Here is a 16534-nt window from a genome sequence, read left to right as displayed (position 1 = left end):
TTTTGTTTTTGGTGTGGGAGATTTAGCCCAGAACCTCACACAAGTAAGCACATGCTCTATCATTGAGCCAAATCCCCATCTGTTCTCTAAACTTTGATTCAAAACTTAACTCTGACCTGACATTCACCCCTGGACAGTGCCTGTGTGTTCCTGCTATCTCTACTGTCTGGTCTCTTACCTATAGCTAGTTCTTTGCCTATAACCATGCTCCAATTGCTGACTGAGTCTGGTTTGAGTGCTGCTAGTTCTTTGCTACACAATTTACCATGCTTCCATAAGGATTTAAATTAGAAAAGGAACTGAAAACAGACCTTTCTTTAATATTAAGCATGCTAATATTTGTGGATCTGAAGAATTAGATTAGGATTAAATGGGATTACAAATTGAAACATTACTTAAAAGGATAGGAACACCTGCAAAGGATTTTTTTTTAAAACCAATTATTTCTAAACATGACTTTTCCAAACTTTCTAAAGTTGTTTTCAAATTAGGGAGTAAACAAAAGCAGTTAATGGCTTTGGCCAGAAAGAAATGAAAATATTTAAGATGTAGGCATTTAGCTATGATAGTTGTACTAGTCAGAAATGAACTGCTATCTAAACTGTTCTCAGATTCACTACACAGCAGAAGATGAATGGCCTTTAGCTTCCAGCCCTGTCTCTTCCTCCAGAGGGCTAAGGTTATAGGTGTGAGCTACCATGCCTGATTTTAAGAGGTGCTAGGGTTTGAACCCTTGACTTAGTGCATGCTACACGATCACTACCAATAAAGCTACATCCTCATCCCACTTGAATAGGAAATATACTTATTGGGAGATGCTGGAGTCTATAGAAGACAGAGGAGACTTTGAGACAATACTGTATTCACAAAGTTCATCTGCCTGCAGAGGTTAGGTTGTTATATTTGGAAAGTTGATACAGTTTTTAAACTTTTTATTAATTCTTTGTGAATTTTATATCATGCACCCCAACCCCACTCATTTCCCTGTCTCTCCATATCTACTCTCTGCCCTTGAAATCTCCCCCCCCCCAAAAAAAACCCAAAATAAAAATAAGTCCTGCCTACATGATGGCAAGGGTAAAGATGGAGCAGAAACTGAGGGAATGGCCAACCAATGATGGGTTTAGCTTGAGATCCATCCCATGAGAGAGCCCATCTCTGACAGTTCTAATGATAATCTGCTGTACTTGAAGACAGGAGCCTAGCATAAGTCATCTGAAGGGCTTCACATAGCAACTTTTGGAAACAAATTAAGAGACCCACAGCCAAACATTAGATGGAGCTTGGGGAATCCTATGGAAGAGGGGGAAGAAGGATTGAAGGAGTCAGAGGGGCCAAGGACACCACACGAAAACATACAGAATCAACTAACCTGGGCCCATAGGGACCCACAGAGACTTGATCACCAAACAGAGATCATGCATGGAATGGACCTATGCACATATGTAACAGTTGGGCAGCTTGGTCTTCATGTGGAACTCCTAACAGCAAGAGCAGGGCCTGTCTCTGACTCTGTTGCCTGCCTTTGGACTCCTTTCCCCTAACTGGACACCTATTAGCCTTAATAGGAGGAGATGGGCCTAGTCCTATTGCAGCTTGGAATGCCTAGGTGGCTGATATCCATGGGAGGCCGCCCCTTTTCTGAGTAGAAAGAGAAGACTGGAGGATGAAGGGCAGGGTAGGTGGGGGGGGGGAACTGTGAGAGAGTGGAAGCTTTGATAGGGATGTAAATTAATTAATAGGAAAAGAAAAATATGGCAATACTGTAGGGCATTTTCTCAATTAGTGATTGGTGTGGGAGGGCCCAGTACATTGTGAATGAGGTCACCCCTAGACTGATAAGAAAAAACATATTGTCATGGAAACTGTAGTGTGTCAGTGTGTCACATAGTGTACCTTTTTGCCTAAACAGCTTTTCTTACAGATGTTTATCACAATTGGTCATTGGTCTGGTTTGAAGCCTCTGGCTTCAGCTACATTATCAATATTGGATCCTCACAGGACTTTTATAGGATATCTTGTTGCCCTGTGTCATGGAGATCCTGTAGCTTCAGTTCTGCAGGAGCAGCTCCTTCCCATGCTCCAGCAGTTCACAGAAGGTAGATGGTGGGGAGGGCCAATTAAACATCTTGGATGGTAGCTGACCTGATCAGCCTGCTAGCTCTCCTGCACCCATGCCACCATGGCCAACTCTCCAGCACTGCCCTGGTAAGGAGCAGGTCAGCTTTCCCAGGCCCATGGTATCAGGCCCAGCTCTACCATGCTGTTCAGGCTTGGGGACAGGCTAACTCTCTCACCTGCCAAAGGTGGCTAGGGACTGGGCCATCTCTTCCATACCCACGTCACAAGGGCCAGTTCCAGTGTGCTTCCTAGGAATGTGTGGGCTCACTCTCCCAAGTGCTGCAGCTGATGAGGGGATTCAAATTTTTAATTAAATATTTTATTAAAAATGAAAGTTTCCTAGAAGGACCCTCCAGAATGCACCAGAGACCTGGAAGGTAAGAGACTCTCAGAACTCAAAGTGAGGGACCTTAGATGAAATGACCAACAGAGTGAACTTATAGAGCCCACCTCCAGTAGGAAGACAGGAGATCAAGTGAGAGATGAGGTTGCCACCCCACAGTCACAACTCTGACTCATAATTGTTCCTGTCTGAAAGAATTACAGGGATGGAAATGGAGAGGAGCCTGAGGAAAAGAAGGTCCAGCGACAGGCCCAAAGTGAGATCCAGCTCAAGGGGAGGTCCCAAGGCCTGACACTATTACTGAGGCTATGGAGAGTTCACAAAAAGGGACCTAGCATGACCACACTCTGAAAGACCCAACAAGCAGCTGAAAGAGTCAGATGCAGATGTTTGCACCCAACCAATAGACAGAAGCAGCTGACCCCTGTTGTTGAATTAGAGATGGCTGAAAGAAGCTGAGGAGAAGGGTGATTCTGTAGGAGGACCAGCAGTCTCAGTTAATCTGGACCCCTAAGATTTCTCAAACACTGGACCACCAAACAGACAGCATACACCAGCTGATATGAGGCCCCCAACACACATACAGTAGAGGACTTCCAGGTCTATGCTCATTCAGATGCACCTAACCCTCAAGAGACTGGAGGCCCCAGGGAGTTTAGAGGTCAGATGAGGTGGAGGGTGGGTGCATCCATGTGGAGACTGGGTATGGTGGGGAGGAGGTGTGGGGTGTGGATCAGTTGGAAGGTGGAAGGGGAGGGGCGGGGAATGGAATATGAAGTGTAAAAATGAATTACAAATAAAATTTTAAAAAAAAGAAAAAAAATTTTTCTTGGGGCTTGAGATATGGCTCAGTAGTTAAGAGCACTGAATGCTCTTCCAGAGGACATGGGTTCAATTTCCAGCACCCACATGACAGCTAATAACTGTAATTTCAGGATCAACACCCTCAATAGACATACATAAAGACAAAACAGTACATATAAAATAAAAATAAATTTTAAGAGTTAAAATGTCTTTCTCTCTGTTTCTTTCTTAGTTTTCTTTCTCTTTCCTTTTCCCTTTCCTTTCCTTTCCTTTCCCTCTCCCTCTCCCCCTCCCCTCCCCTCCCCTCTTCTCTTCTTTCTTTTCCTGAGAGAGGGTTTCTTTGTGTAGCCCTGGCTGTCCAGGAACTCCCTCTGTAGATCAGGCTAATTTCAAACTCACAGGGACTTACCTGCCTCTGTATCCCAAGTGCTAAGATTAAAGGCATGCACCTTCACTACCAAGCCAAATATTAAAAATTATTATTATTATTATTATTATTATTGCTATTAGTGTGCGAGTGCGCACATGTGTGAGTGAGTGTGTGTGTGTGTGTGTGCGCGTGTGTATGCCTATGCTATGGCATGTGTGTGAAGGTCAGAAAACATTTTATAGAGTTGGGTTATCTCCATCCACTTTCCCTGGATTCTGGGGGACTCAAACTCATGTCACTACATTGGTGTGGCAAACATCTGCTGAGCCACATCACAAGCTCTGATTCAAAAATGTTTTTTATTTTGAGACAAGATGTCACAATGTGCCTTGGTCGACCTGGAAAACTCTATGTAGACCAGACTAGCCTTGAAATTTTATCTATATGCCTACCTCTTCTTGACTGCTGGGTTTAAAGGTGTGCACCACCACACCAGGCTGATCCCAAACTTCTCACACAGTGTAAATGTGTGGCAAAAGAAGGACAAGCCAGCAATTCAGAAAGCTATCACTGTGGGAATGCTGTTCACAAGACAAGTGGGCTTTGACTCCAGTTGTAAAGATCTTGAGGAGACCGACTGACATTAAGAAAAAGGAAGACTAGCAGAAATACAGTTAGGGACTGTGATGAGCTAAGTAGTGAATTGAAACCCGAGCTTGCTTTGAGGTAGGCTCCAAATGATAAATTGCAGAGGCCTGAGCTCTGAACGTGGGGACCCTGGGGAGGTATTTGTCAGCATTTTGAAAACCTGAGTAAAATTATAAATATATTGACTGAATAGCAATGAGTCTTTAAAGGAAAACATGTTTTTTCCCCTAAAGCCAGAGGACACTGGTCAATGTTATCACAGATCTCCAGTAGAGGGCAGACAAGTCAAAGCATACACTGCTGTGTTACCAGAAATTGCTAAGAGAAAGTATACATTGTCTTTACTTAAAGGCCATTATCAGAGCCTTAAATTTTAGGACAAGGATCAGCAGATCACAGAAATCTGGAGTATAAAATGCTTCTCAACAAATGTGCAAAACAAATATGCACACACAGGACAGCCATACCAAAGATGCTAGCAACACTCATTACTGTCCCCCCTACCCATCACAGGCAGGTCCTAATGATTGATGCCACCCAAATAAATGACTAACTACATATATATCTGGGCCAGGATTCCAACCTTTGTTCTCCATTTCTTTTTTGTTAACTAGGGAAGTGTTTGTTTCTACGGCCTTTAAAGTCAGAGGTGAGGTCAGGTTACCAGAGAGAAATTCTGATACACACATGGCCTCAGCAGGCTGAAGAGCTGTCATGTCTTAAGTCTTACTAACTTAATATTCATCCATAAATATTTAAGACCTACATAAAATGATTAGAAATTTCAACAAACCCTTTAAAAGCTAACTTTGCAATCATAAACTCATTTTCTTTGGCTTTTAAATGAGTCTTTAAAGATATAAGAGCAATCCTATTTAGCAGATTGACTTTCTGTCATTTGCTGAAAGTTTTCCTTCATGCTTTTGTGTTTTTTCTTCTTTTCTTTCCTTCCTTTTCTCCTTTTCTTCTTTCCCTTTTCTTTTAGAGACAAAGTCTTGCTATGTTGTGCAGGCTTCAAATGCCATTTCCTTGCCTTTAAAACATTAATGTCTCCCTCCCACCCCCCTGCATATCAAGAAAAAGCTTTTAAAAATTGAGAAGTATTATCTCTTTTTAATACAATACTTTTTTCTTCTGTTTTCATAAGGTAATTAGAATTCAGATAAATGAAATGAACATAGAAAGTTTACAATGACATAATCAGATTATTCTAATGATTTTATTTTTGCAAGATAGTCTTTAGTCTAGAGTGCCTGCCAAACTGAACATAACTAAAGGGAACATGGTTATACCTCATGGGACATCTCCTCCCCTATGCAGATTCTAATACAGATGAGGACCACTTCCAAACATCCATCTGCTAGTCCTCATCACTGACGGCACTAGTAGCTCCAATAGATGCTCTGGTTAGAAGCATAAACTCAAAGAACCAGCAACTCCACAAAACTGTGCTTCATGGAAACAGGAAAATGTCAAAAGGGATTCCCAAGATGGTATCCTAATCAGTAAACCCTTTCCAAGCAACCACTTGTAGTGATAAGCAATAAAGAAACACTTATTACTTACTTCCGAGAAAACCCTAACTTCCCCAACACCACCTCAACAACTCATGAAAAGAATATCCAAGCCTACCAAGTGTTGGTGAGATAAAACATTACGTGATACTAGAGAGACAATGGGAAAAAGAGTCTGCGATACAAGATAACTAGCAAGTATGTCACACTGAAAAACAAATGAAACCAACACACACACACACACACACACACACACACACACACACACACACACACACACTGGTTGTTAGCCACCCAATGTGGGTGCTAGGAATTGAACTCAGGTTTTCTGGGAGAACAGTACACATTCTTGACTGCTGAGCCATTTCTATAGATCCTGGGGATTAAATTACAAAGAAGTGTATTGAAAAGCTAGTTAGGGAAAATGAAAAAGAGCACAGATTATTAGTTTGATTTTAGTTCCTTTCTGCTTTTCTTCAATAGAGTCCTTGGACTGTGCAGCAGTTTCTATATCTGCTCCACAGGAGAACTGTCTAATCAGAGTTCCCCCCAATACTTAATTTGTGTTCCTATATACTGTCTACACATATTTAAAAGAGCCCACTCAGAATTCCAAACCATTAAGTTGTTCTTAGTCTTGCATCCTAGGGAAATACCTCAATGAAAAACATTTTGCTTTTTCCTTTCATCAAGGTATTGCCTGGTTGTCAGTAAGAAAAATTTTGCAAAAATAAATTCTGATCATCTTCAATTGAACATAAGCCTTCCTTTTTTTTTTTTAAAAAAAAGATTTATTTATTTTTATATATGTAAGTACATTGTAGCTGTCTTCAGACACACCAGAAGAGGGCATCAGATCCCATTATGGATGGTTGTGAGCCACCATGTGGTTGCTGGGAATTGAACTTAGGACCTTTGGAAGAGCAGTCAGTGCTCTTAACTGCTGAGCCATCTCTCCAGCCCAAGCTTTCCTTTCTTAAGGTCATGTTCTTTCTTCTCATATATATTTTCTTGTGTTATGTGTGTTCACATCTCACCCTGAACAGTTATGCTACAAATATTGAATGAGTCACTAGAGCAAATAAATTATGACAAAATTTCTGAAATTAGGGTTTTAATATAATGAAAAAAATTCCACTGATAAAGGGAAACTTCTGGAAAATTGTCTAATAGGAAATACCACATAGTTTTTAAAGATTTAAATGCATATGAAGGGTCGAATGTAGCTTAGTGAAGTGCTTGTCTAGCATGCCTAAGTATCTAGGTATGATTTTCAGAGCCAAAGCAAAACTAGCTGTACATGGTAGTGCACATCTTTAATTCCAGCACTCAAGAGGCAGAGACCAGTAGATGTCTGTGAGTTCAAGGCCAGTCTGGTCTATATAGAGCTCTAGGTGAGCCATGGCAAAATCCTTTACCTAACCAAACCAAGGCAAACAAAAAACAAAACAAAGAACAAAAAGCAAACAAATCAATAATAAGGAACAAAAGAATAACTAAATATAACAATGCATGTCTGATCTACAAGTAATGCCAAGTGCTATATACTATCCAATAATGTGATTTTATGCAAATGAGGACCACAGAGAAACTAGGCCCAGAAGAAAAGAAATCAGTGCTTGCCTCATATGAAGTTTCTCTCCAATAATTTGGTATTATTTAACAAAAACATTCTATATCTAGAAATATATCGCACTGTTGCTAAGGATGAAAGCCATGCCTAATACAGTCACAGATGAACTATATGCACTAGATATCTATTGTTTTACCTGTCCTATTAATGCCTTTTTCCTTGATGGTGCCCTGAATTTCTTGCAGAGAACCCTTTTCTATTCTCTTGCAAGAACTACTGAAGAAAGGGTATATTTCCATTTGGGTGGCCAAACTGATTTTTTTTCCAAAAAAGTATAGGTATCATTGTTAATGGTTGCTTTCCTTGCTTCATAGATAGAGCATCTACAAGAATAAAGCAACACAGGAAAGACAGTAGAGGTGAGCAGTGAGCCGAGATATCTTGATGAGAAACTTTGAGGTTCTGAATGCAATTACACCTTAAATTCTTTCCTTACACTTCCAAAATAACTTTTATTTTCCTGCTTGAACAGTTTCTATTATTCTCAACTAAGGTTCACATCACATTCTCTCACGTACACAAACAATCAAGGAGAGGGATGAGGTAAACAAAGAGGCTTCTTTACATTTTATAGGTATAAAAAGGAAACTGCTCAAAGGTCAAATGACAGAGTACTGCTGCACTACCTGTAGGAATAGCCCTCAAGTAAACTGGGAGAAGCCAACAGAGATAAAGACCATCATAAACTTAATGCAGGATTTTAGTTATTTTTAAAGGTTTTTTTTGTTTGTTTGTTTTTGTTTTGTTTTGGTTTTGTTTTTCTCGAGACAGGGTTTCTCTGTGTAGCCCTGGCTGTCCTGGAACTTACTTTGTAGACCAGGCTGGCCTCGAACTCAGAAATCCGCCTGCCTCTGCTAAAGATTTATTTTAATTTTGTATGTATAAGTGTTTGCCAGCATGTATGTCTGTGTACTATTGGCTACTCAGTGCTTGTCAAGGCCAGAAGAATTGGATTGACAGGATGTTATAAGTCACCATTTGAGTACTGGCATATGTTCTCTGAAAAAGATGTTAGTGTTTTAATTTAACCACTGAGCTATCTCTTCAGCCCTACATATATTTTTAAAATGCCTAACCTCCAGTGAAAAAAATTTATGCACTAATTTTGCAACCAGGAATGAGTAGAGATGAAGATGGGGAACTTTGTGTGGTGTTAAGGACCGAACCTGGGGCCTTGTACATGCTGGAGAAGCACTGCCCTCCTGAATCACATCCCAAGACCATGATAATGTCTCTTACACCCACACAGTTAAGGCTGCCAATACCACACACAAGGTTAGCAGGCTCCATGCATGTTCCTTGGTAGTGACCAACCAAAGGCTCTATTAATTTTCAGGATTCTACAGGGATACTATATGATTGCAAATCAAGCTTTTGTTCAACCTGCCCTTGGACTACTTCCTCCTATGTGTTTAGTGTTGTTATTTTCAGATAGGCACACCTTCATAAAAAGACATCATCATTGCTTTGCCTATGTAAGAGAAACTATCAAGGTCGAGGTTAGAGTGGTGACATACTGACTGAATTTTAAGTACTTGTCATTATAAATTTTGTCCTGCCACCTAATGTAAAACAAAAAAACTAGACTTTGATCAGAGGTTATAGTTCCAAGCAGGCTAGTAAGTGTATGGTAAGCCAGGAAATACTATTTACCTCTAGTCTATAACTTATGACTAAATCAGAACAAAATAAACTAAATATTTTTATAATATCGTTCTATAGACATAAGTGATTTTAGATGCCATAAAATATTTTCCCCCAAAACATTCAGAAAATTTAAATTAAAAAAATATACATGTGTCAAAGATAGGCTCTAATATATTCCTTTGAAATATCATTGGCTTGAAGTAATATTTTCTTGTTTATGCTACAGGTTTAGTAGCTGCTTTTTTCATCGTTTGTGACAAAGTGGATAACAGAAACAACTCAGGAGAAGAAAAGTTGATTCGGTTCATGGTTTCAGAAGAGTTCACTCCAGCAGAGCAGGGCAGGCAGGGCAGCAGACGCACTCAGGCCATGGCTGTGAGAGCACCAGCCCACGAGGGACACTTCAGATTCAAACACAGCACCCATCCATCCAAGGTGATACACATTTAGCTCCATGTTGTCCTCCCTTCTCTGATTGGTCATATGGCGGGAAGAATAGAAGCTAGTCAGTCCTGCATCAGCTCTTAAGGCTCAAAGGCTTCTAATAGAGCCGACAAAAACTGCCCAGGCTGGTGGCACAGGCCTGTAATCCCAGCTACTTTGGAGGGTGAGGCAAGAAGATCTCAAATTCAAGGCCTGCACAGTCTACATGCAGAACAAGTTCAAAGCCAGCTTAACAATTTAGTGAGACTCTGCATCAAAATTAACCAAACAGATAATTTTCTTGGATGTGGCGGCACATACACATTAAATGCCAGCACTAGGGAGGCAGAGGCAGAAGAAGGATGGTTTATGAGTTTGAGGCCAGCCTGGTTTACATAGCTATATTATGAATGAGACATTGTTTCAAACATACCAAAATTAATAAATAAACAACCTTCCAAATACCAAAACAAAAGCATAACAAAACAAAAAACTTTAAAAAATGGTTTAGGGATATAGTTCAGTGGTAGAGCCCCTGCCAAACATGTATGATTCCCTAGGTTCAATTCCCATTACTGAGGGGGGGGGGGCGGCAAACAATAGTGATATGAGTGCTCCCAATTCTCAAGGACATCTAATCACACCAGTATGTTAGGAGAACCAGAAACACTTGCAAATACAATGAGATGACTAGACTAATCATAGACAAAGCACTGCCATATAAAAATGATTAACATTACACAGACTGAACAGGTGATATTTAGGACAGTGTGTGTGTGTGTGTGTGTGTGTGTGTGTGTTTGTGTGTGTGTGTGTGTGTGTGTGTGTGTGTGTGTGTCAATTAAACAGAAAGAGACCAAGAACTGAGTGAGAGCAAATGGGGATACATGGGAGAGGTTGGAGGGAATACAGGGAAGGGGAAATTATGTAATTATAATTTCAAATTAAAAAAAAAAACGGAGATTTTAGTTAAAGAATCACACTTTAAAAAGATGTAAGGTTCACACAATTAAATCCAAGGAGAATTTTTAAATTATTACATTTTACATTAAAATAATTACTTAAAAAAAAAGGAAGACAGAGATGTAGAAGAGGGGAGGAGAAAGGAGAGGGAAAGAAAAACAATAAAACGCTGCTAGTTTGACTGAGCTACCACCTGGGCACAGATCCAGGGTGCTGAGTTAGCCTATGCCAACATCTACCTCATCTATGAGCTGCTGGAGTGTGTGAAGTGGCCAGTTCTGCAGATCTAAAGCTGCAGGGTCTCCATGACACAGAGCAACAATGGGATAGCCAAGGAGTCTCAGTGAGGATCCAGGACTGATAGTGTAGCAGAAACCAACATTCGAAAGTAAGCTGTTTGAGCAAAAGGGTATTCTACATGACACACTTGTGACACACTGCAGTTTCCATGGTGAGATGTTCTTCCTTCCTCCCTTTCTTTCTTTCTTTCCTTCTTTTTTTCTTCCTTTTTTGGGGGGAGGTTGCAAAGGCATATATGGAGGAATGGGGAGATGAATGGGATTGGAGTGCATGATGTGAAATTCACAAAGAATCAATTATAAGTTTTCGAAAATGTTGGTATATATATATGGTGACTCACATCTCCCACCACCTAAAGGGCTAAGGTAGGTAAATTATGAGTTCAAGGCTAATCTGGTCTACACAGGTTGTCCATGACAGCCTAGACTACAGTGTGAGGTGCTGTTTCAACAAAACAAAACAAACAGAAAAAGAGAAATGCAATAATGTCTTCAAATTCCTGTTTTCTACTTTCTTTTGATATTATACTCTTCTTATTCCTGTACCAATGCAAATCATGTCAAACATCCATTAGCATCTTAATCAGAGAGTCCAAAAAAGAAAAAAAAACTTCTCCCGCCTAAGATCTGAATAAACTTCTTATAATGATACTGTGTGGGCCTGCTTAAGTCACATTGCTACCAAAGTATTTATTTTAGTTTGCTTTCTGTGGCTGTGATAAACATTATGACCAAACACAAGCTGAGGAAGAAAGCTTATCTCATCTTACAGGTTACAGATCATCATTGAGGATAGCCAAGGCTAGAAGTCAAGGCAGGAGCACGGAACAGAAACAATGGAGGAACACGGCTAACTGGCTCCATCTCTGTCTTAGCTACCTTTCTTAAACAGCCCAGGCCCACCTATCCAGGGACGGCACTGCCCACAGGGAACTTGGCCTTTCTACATCAATTAGGAATTAAGAAAGTGACCCCACAAGACATGCTCACAGTCCAGTCTGATAGGAACAAAGCAAAGTCAAGTAATATTCAGCACTACCGAAACCTACAGAGTAAAGTGAATACAACTTCCCAAGGGAAAAGCTATAGAAGATACCAAAAATTTAGCAACTATCTTCCCACACACTAGTTTTAAAATTTTTCAATAATCATCTCCTCCCCCCGTAACTACAAACGTAATATAATCCTTATAAAAATGCACGGTATGGTCTTGGGTTTCATACTACAAACTGCTGCTGACATTAAGTCAGATGAGTTGCAAAAACAAATGCTGAGGTAAATTCTTCCGTAAGGTATTTTACATACCCAAGTACCTTATGAGGAAATTTCCTCTTAGAACAAATTCAATGGGTGACTTTTGAGACACCTATGTGAATGATAACATCCCAAAATTTGGGTAAACATATTTCTACAGGAATAAAACGATTTCCAAGAAGTCCCAGGTAATATCCATTGAGTTGACACAATCCTCTGGATAGCCTTTTGAAGTTGGGCAAAGCTAACACAAAAGTATGAAATAAAGAACATAGATTTGAGGCAGTTGGGAAAGCTGCCTGTACTGGCTAATTTTGTGTCAACTTGATACAGCTGGAGTTATTACAGAGAAAGGAGCTTCAGTTGAGGAAATGCCTCCATGAGATACAACTATAAGGCATTTTCTCAGTGATCAAGGGGGAAAGGCCCCTTTTGGGTGGTGCCATCTCTGGGCTGGTGGTCTTGGGTTCTATAAGAAAGCAAGCTGAGCAAGCCAGTGGAAGCAAGCCAGTAAAGAACATTCCTCCATGGCCTCTGCATCAGCTCCTGCTCCCTGACCTGCTTGAGTTCCAGTCCTGACTTCCTTGGTGATGAACAGCAGTATGGAAGTGTAAGCCGAATAAACCCTTTTCTCCCCAACTTGCTTCTTGGTCATGATGTTTGTGCGGGAATAGAAACCCTGACTAAGACAAATTGGTACCAGCAGAGTGGGGTATTCCTGTGACAACCTGACCATGTTTTGGGGAGGACTGTGGAAGGGCTTTGGAACTTTGGGCTTGAAGATCCATTTGTTGTTAAGAGCTCTGTCAGATGTTGGGTAGGAGCTTGAAAGATAATGTTGAGAACAGTGCAGAAGATGGAGGTCTGGCTTGTAAAATTTCAGAGGGAAAATTAAAGACTCTTTTCAGGGCCATTGCTTTTTTGATTGTGAAGATTCTGTAGTTCTGGTTAGCTGGGGCTGAAGAATCAGCTGTGATTAACAAGATACCAGAACAACTAAAGTGAAACTTTGCATTACTGGGACTATTGATGCTGGTTAGCTGGAGCTAAGAAATTAGCGGTGATTAAGAAGAGACCAGCATCGTTGAGGTGACATCTTCTGGTCTTCTGGGAAGTGTTTTCTGAAAGCACAAAGAGGCTGTGTTACAGAGATAACCAAGGTTGTCCTGCTGCAGCGGGATTTGGTAATGTGTAAGGGTCACCCAGGTGGTACTGGTTTTGAAGGCATGAAGGGGTCACGCAGAGCAGCTGAGGCTCGGCACTGTGAGAGGCCATGGAAGGCCAATGGTGAAGGTGCAGCCTCAGTTGCAATTGACGGCCCAGGACTGAAGGGGTCATGCAGTGTTTTGGAGATGCCAGTACCATGAGATGACAACCAAGAGCAGCAGCAGAAGTGGAGTACAGGCATCTGGAGCCTAGAGGATGATGTGTGTGCTACAAAGGGCATGGCTGGAGAAGTGACCTAAGCTCTTGGAGGAGCCCAGAAGATCGTGAGTTGGATCCCGGACATTGGATGGTTAGAGATTGATTTTTGCTTTTGACTGTGACTGTGCCTTGATATTTTTCCTCTTGAAGGAAGAAACTATTTTAGTGGAGCCCACAGTTAAGAGACTTTTAATTGTAAAAAGACTTTGGATTTTAAAAGAGATGGGTATTTTAAAGAGATTGAAATTTTAAGAATATGTAAAGAGTGTGGGACGTTTAAAGTTATTTAGACCTTGGGGATGAATAAGAATGTAAGGGTTGAGGCTTACTAGTGATGTGTTTGTGTGTCAAGTTGACAAGGGGTTAATTGTACTGGCTAGTTTTGTGTCAACTTGACACAGCTGGAGTTATTACAGAGAAAGGAGCTTCAGTTGAGGAAATGCCTCCATGAGATACAACTGTAAGGCATTTTCTCAATTAGTGATCAAGGGGAAAGGGCCCCTTGTGGGTGGAACCATCTCTGGGCTGGTAGTCTTGGATTCTATAAGAGAACAGGCTGAGCAAGCCAGGAGAAGCAAGCCAGTAAAGAACATCCCTTCATGGCCTCTGCCTCAGCTCCTGCTTCCTGACCTGCTTGAGTTCCAGTCCTGACTTCCTTGGTGATGAACAGCAGTATGGAATTGTAAGCTGAATAAACCCTTTCCTCCCCAACTTGTTTCTTGGTCATGATGTTTGTGCAGGAATAGAAACTCTGACTAAAACACGCCCATGGGGCCATGAGAGCAGGAGAGCTAGCCCTGCCCCTTCTCTGGCTGCAGCACTCAAGTGGGTCCTGCACCTTGCCTGGGAAACAGAGTGGAGCTGTTCCCGACAGTGAAGGCAAAGGTGAGCTAGCCCCATTGTTGTGAGAGCAGGAGGGCTAATCCAGACCCTCACGGGCTGCAGCACTTGGGAGAGTGGGCCCCGAGCCTTGACTGGACAGCTCAGTAGAGCTGCTTCTGGAGGTGCGGGTGCAGGTGACCCTGTCCTGAGGGAGAGCATGAGAACATGAGAGCTGACCCTACTTTCCTGTTGATGGTGGCATGGGGTGGCCTAGTTGGAGCAGAGCTGGAGGTGCAGATAAAGAGAGCTTGGCACACTGACCAGTTCAGCACACTGACCAGTTCAGCACACTGACCAGTTCAGCTACTACCAGACCCAGATCCAGGGCACTGAGCTGGCCCACCCCAAAATTACATTATCTTCAAATGGTTGGGATATGTGAAAGGGCCAGTCCTGCTGATCCAAAGCTGCAGGATCTTCATGACACAGGACAACTGAGAGGAGGCCCTGTGTGGACCCAATATTGATGCTGTCACAGAAGCTACTATTCTATAGCCACAGATGTGGCCAGTTTTTAGAGGACTATCTAGATCCCCCAGAAAACTGTTAGGTTATAGCAGTATCTAACTTTTGTTAAAGGCTCACGTTGCTAGGACTTAGTTGGCTGCCTTATTTAAATTTCACAGTAATTCCACAAGGCAGGTATGTTGCTTCTTAGCATAAACAAATGCAGACTCTGAGAAAGAAAAAAAATTATTCAGAGTCACACACTCTTTATCACACAGTACATATTGCCTTTCAACATGTCACCTTCCCTTTCATTAAGAGCTCTACCTCTTGACAAGTAAGACAAACTAAACCTAATCCCAGGAATGCAAAGCTGTCTCTGGCATACACACACAAATAAGCCTATACACAGTAAAGTTAGGTGGGTGTTTTTAAAATATCAACCCCATCTGGAAACTCTTCAGTGGCTTCTTGTCAGAGAGCTAAACACCGAGGTCTTGACTTTACATCTGGCCTTTGCTGACTTCGCCCCACATTGTGAATTATCTTCCCCTTCCTTTCTTTGCTCTAGCCTCCTTAGCCGCCTTTCTATTCCTTGGTGTGCTGGTTTCCTGACTGTTAAGTTTCCTCTTGCCCATTCTTTCTACACATCTTTCTCCCAGTTGATTTAGACTAGCAACCTAAAACATCAGTTCTCCATGGAAGCTTCTCCTTCTTTAGTAATTTTCATATCTCATCCTGCTCCAAACTAAGTTAGATGCTTCATGCATTCCCATAGGGTGGGTACTTTCTACTTTGAAGAAATTTAACCTTTTCCTGCATAATTGTCTGTCTGATGCCATTTTCTCCGGCAGTTAAGTTACAAAGGGGAGCATCATATTTGCCAAACACACCACTATATCCCTAGCAACCCACATAGTATCTGGCACACAGATACTTTAACACATTTGTTAAAAGAACAATTAAGTGAAAGGTAACTGGATACACAGGAAATGGAAGGTAAGGTCATGCCCTGAAGACATACAGGCCAGGCAAGAAACTGTGAATATAGCCAGTAAAGGAAGTGCCCAGGCCAGTTTTGCCTCTATGTTTGGTATTGTGCTGGTGCAGCTGCTCCAGATTAAGCCAGTTTAATTAGCTCAAGGTAGAGCTGTAGAACCAGACCAGTGAAAAACATGACTGGGGCAGGAAATGAAGCAGTGATGCCTAAAAGTATGACTTAATGAGAGATGGTGGCCTGGGCATTCACTTTGAACCTAACCTTGGATGGTAGAATTTAAATTAATACTACACGGCAACATTGCATTTGATTAATGCTCTAGTGAATTTTAATTGGTACTTACTTATATAAAATTTACAACAGCAAGGACAATACATTCTCTGAATGTCAGGATTGCTGAATCTAGTCTGGGCTAAGTTAGGCATGGCGGTGTACACCTGTAATCCCAGCTACTTGGGAAGCTAAGGCAGGAGGATTCTTAATTTTAGGCCAACTGGATAACTTAGCACGACCCTGTCTCAAAAGAGCACTTAACAAAGGGAGTGAAGTGCTGGAGGCGGAGTTCCATTGCAGAGCCACCTAGCATGTGCAAAATCCTGTGTTCAATCCCCAGTGCTGAGGGAAACCAAGGGAAAGATGTGGCAGCTCTGTAGCTTTTGGTTTTGTTTTCTTAAAAAAGAAAAGATTTATTTTTATTTTTTTCAAAGATTTTTTTTTTTATTAATTTATTTTATGTGAGTACATTGCTGTCTTCAGACACA

At 41.4% G+C, this 16534-nt stretch overlaps 1 protein-coding gene across 4 annotated transcripts in view; it reads right to left on the bottom strand.

Moving 5' to 3' along the window:
- Window positions 1-16534, bottom strand: part of Ssh2 (slingshot protein phosphatase 2) — a 244064-nt gene that overhangs the window by 146908 nt on the left and 80622 nt on the right. The window lies entirely within an intron of this gene.

Source organism: Mus musculus, chromosome 11 (assembly GCF_000001635.26).
Source record: "Mus musculus strain C57BL/6J chromosome 11, GRCm38.p6 C57BL/6J".
NCBI lineage: Eukaryota > Metazoa > Chordata > Mammalia > Rodentia > Muridae > Mus > Mus musculus.
Note: the sequence above shows the minus strand (reverse complement) of the source record. Positions and strands in the feature narration are given on the sequence as shown.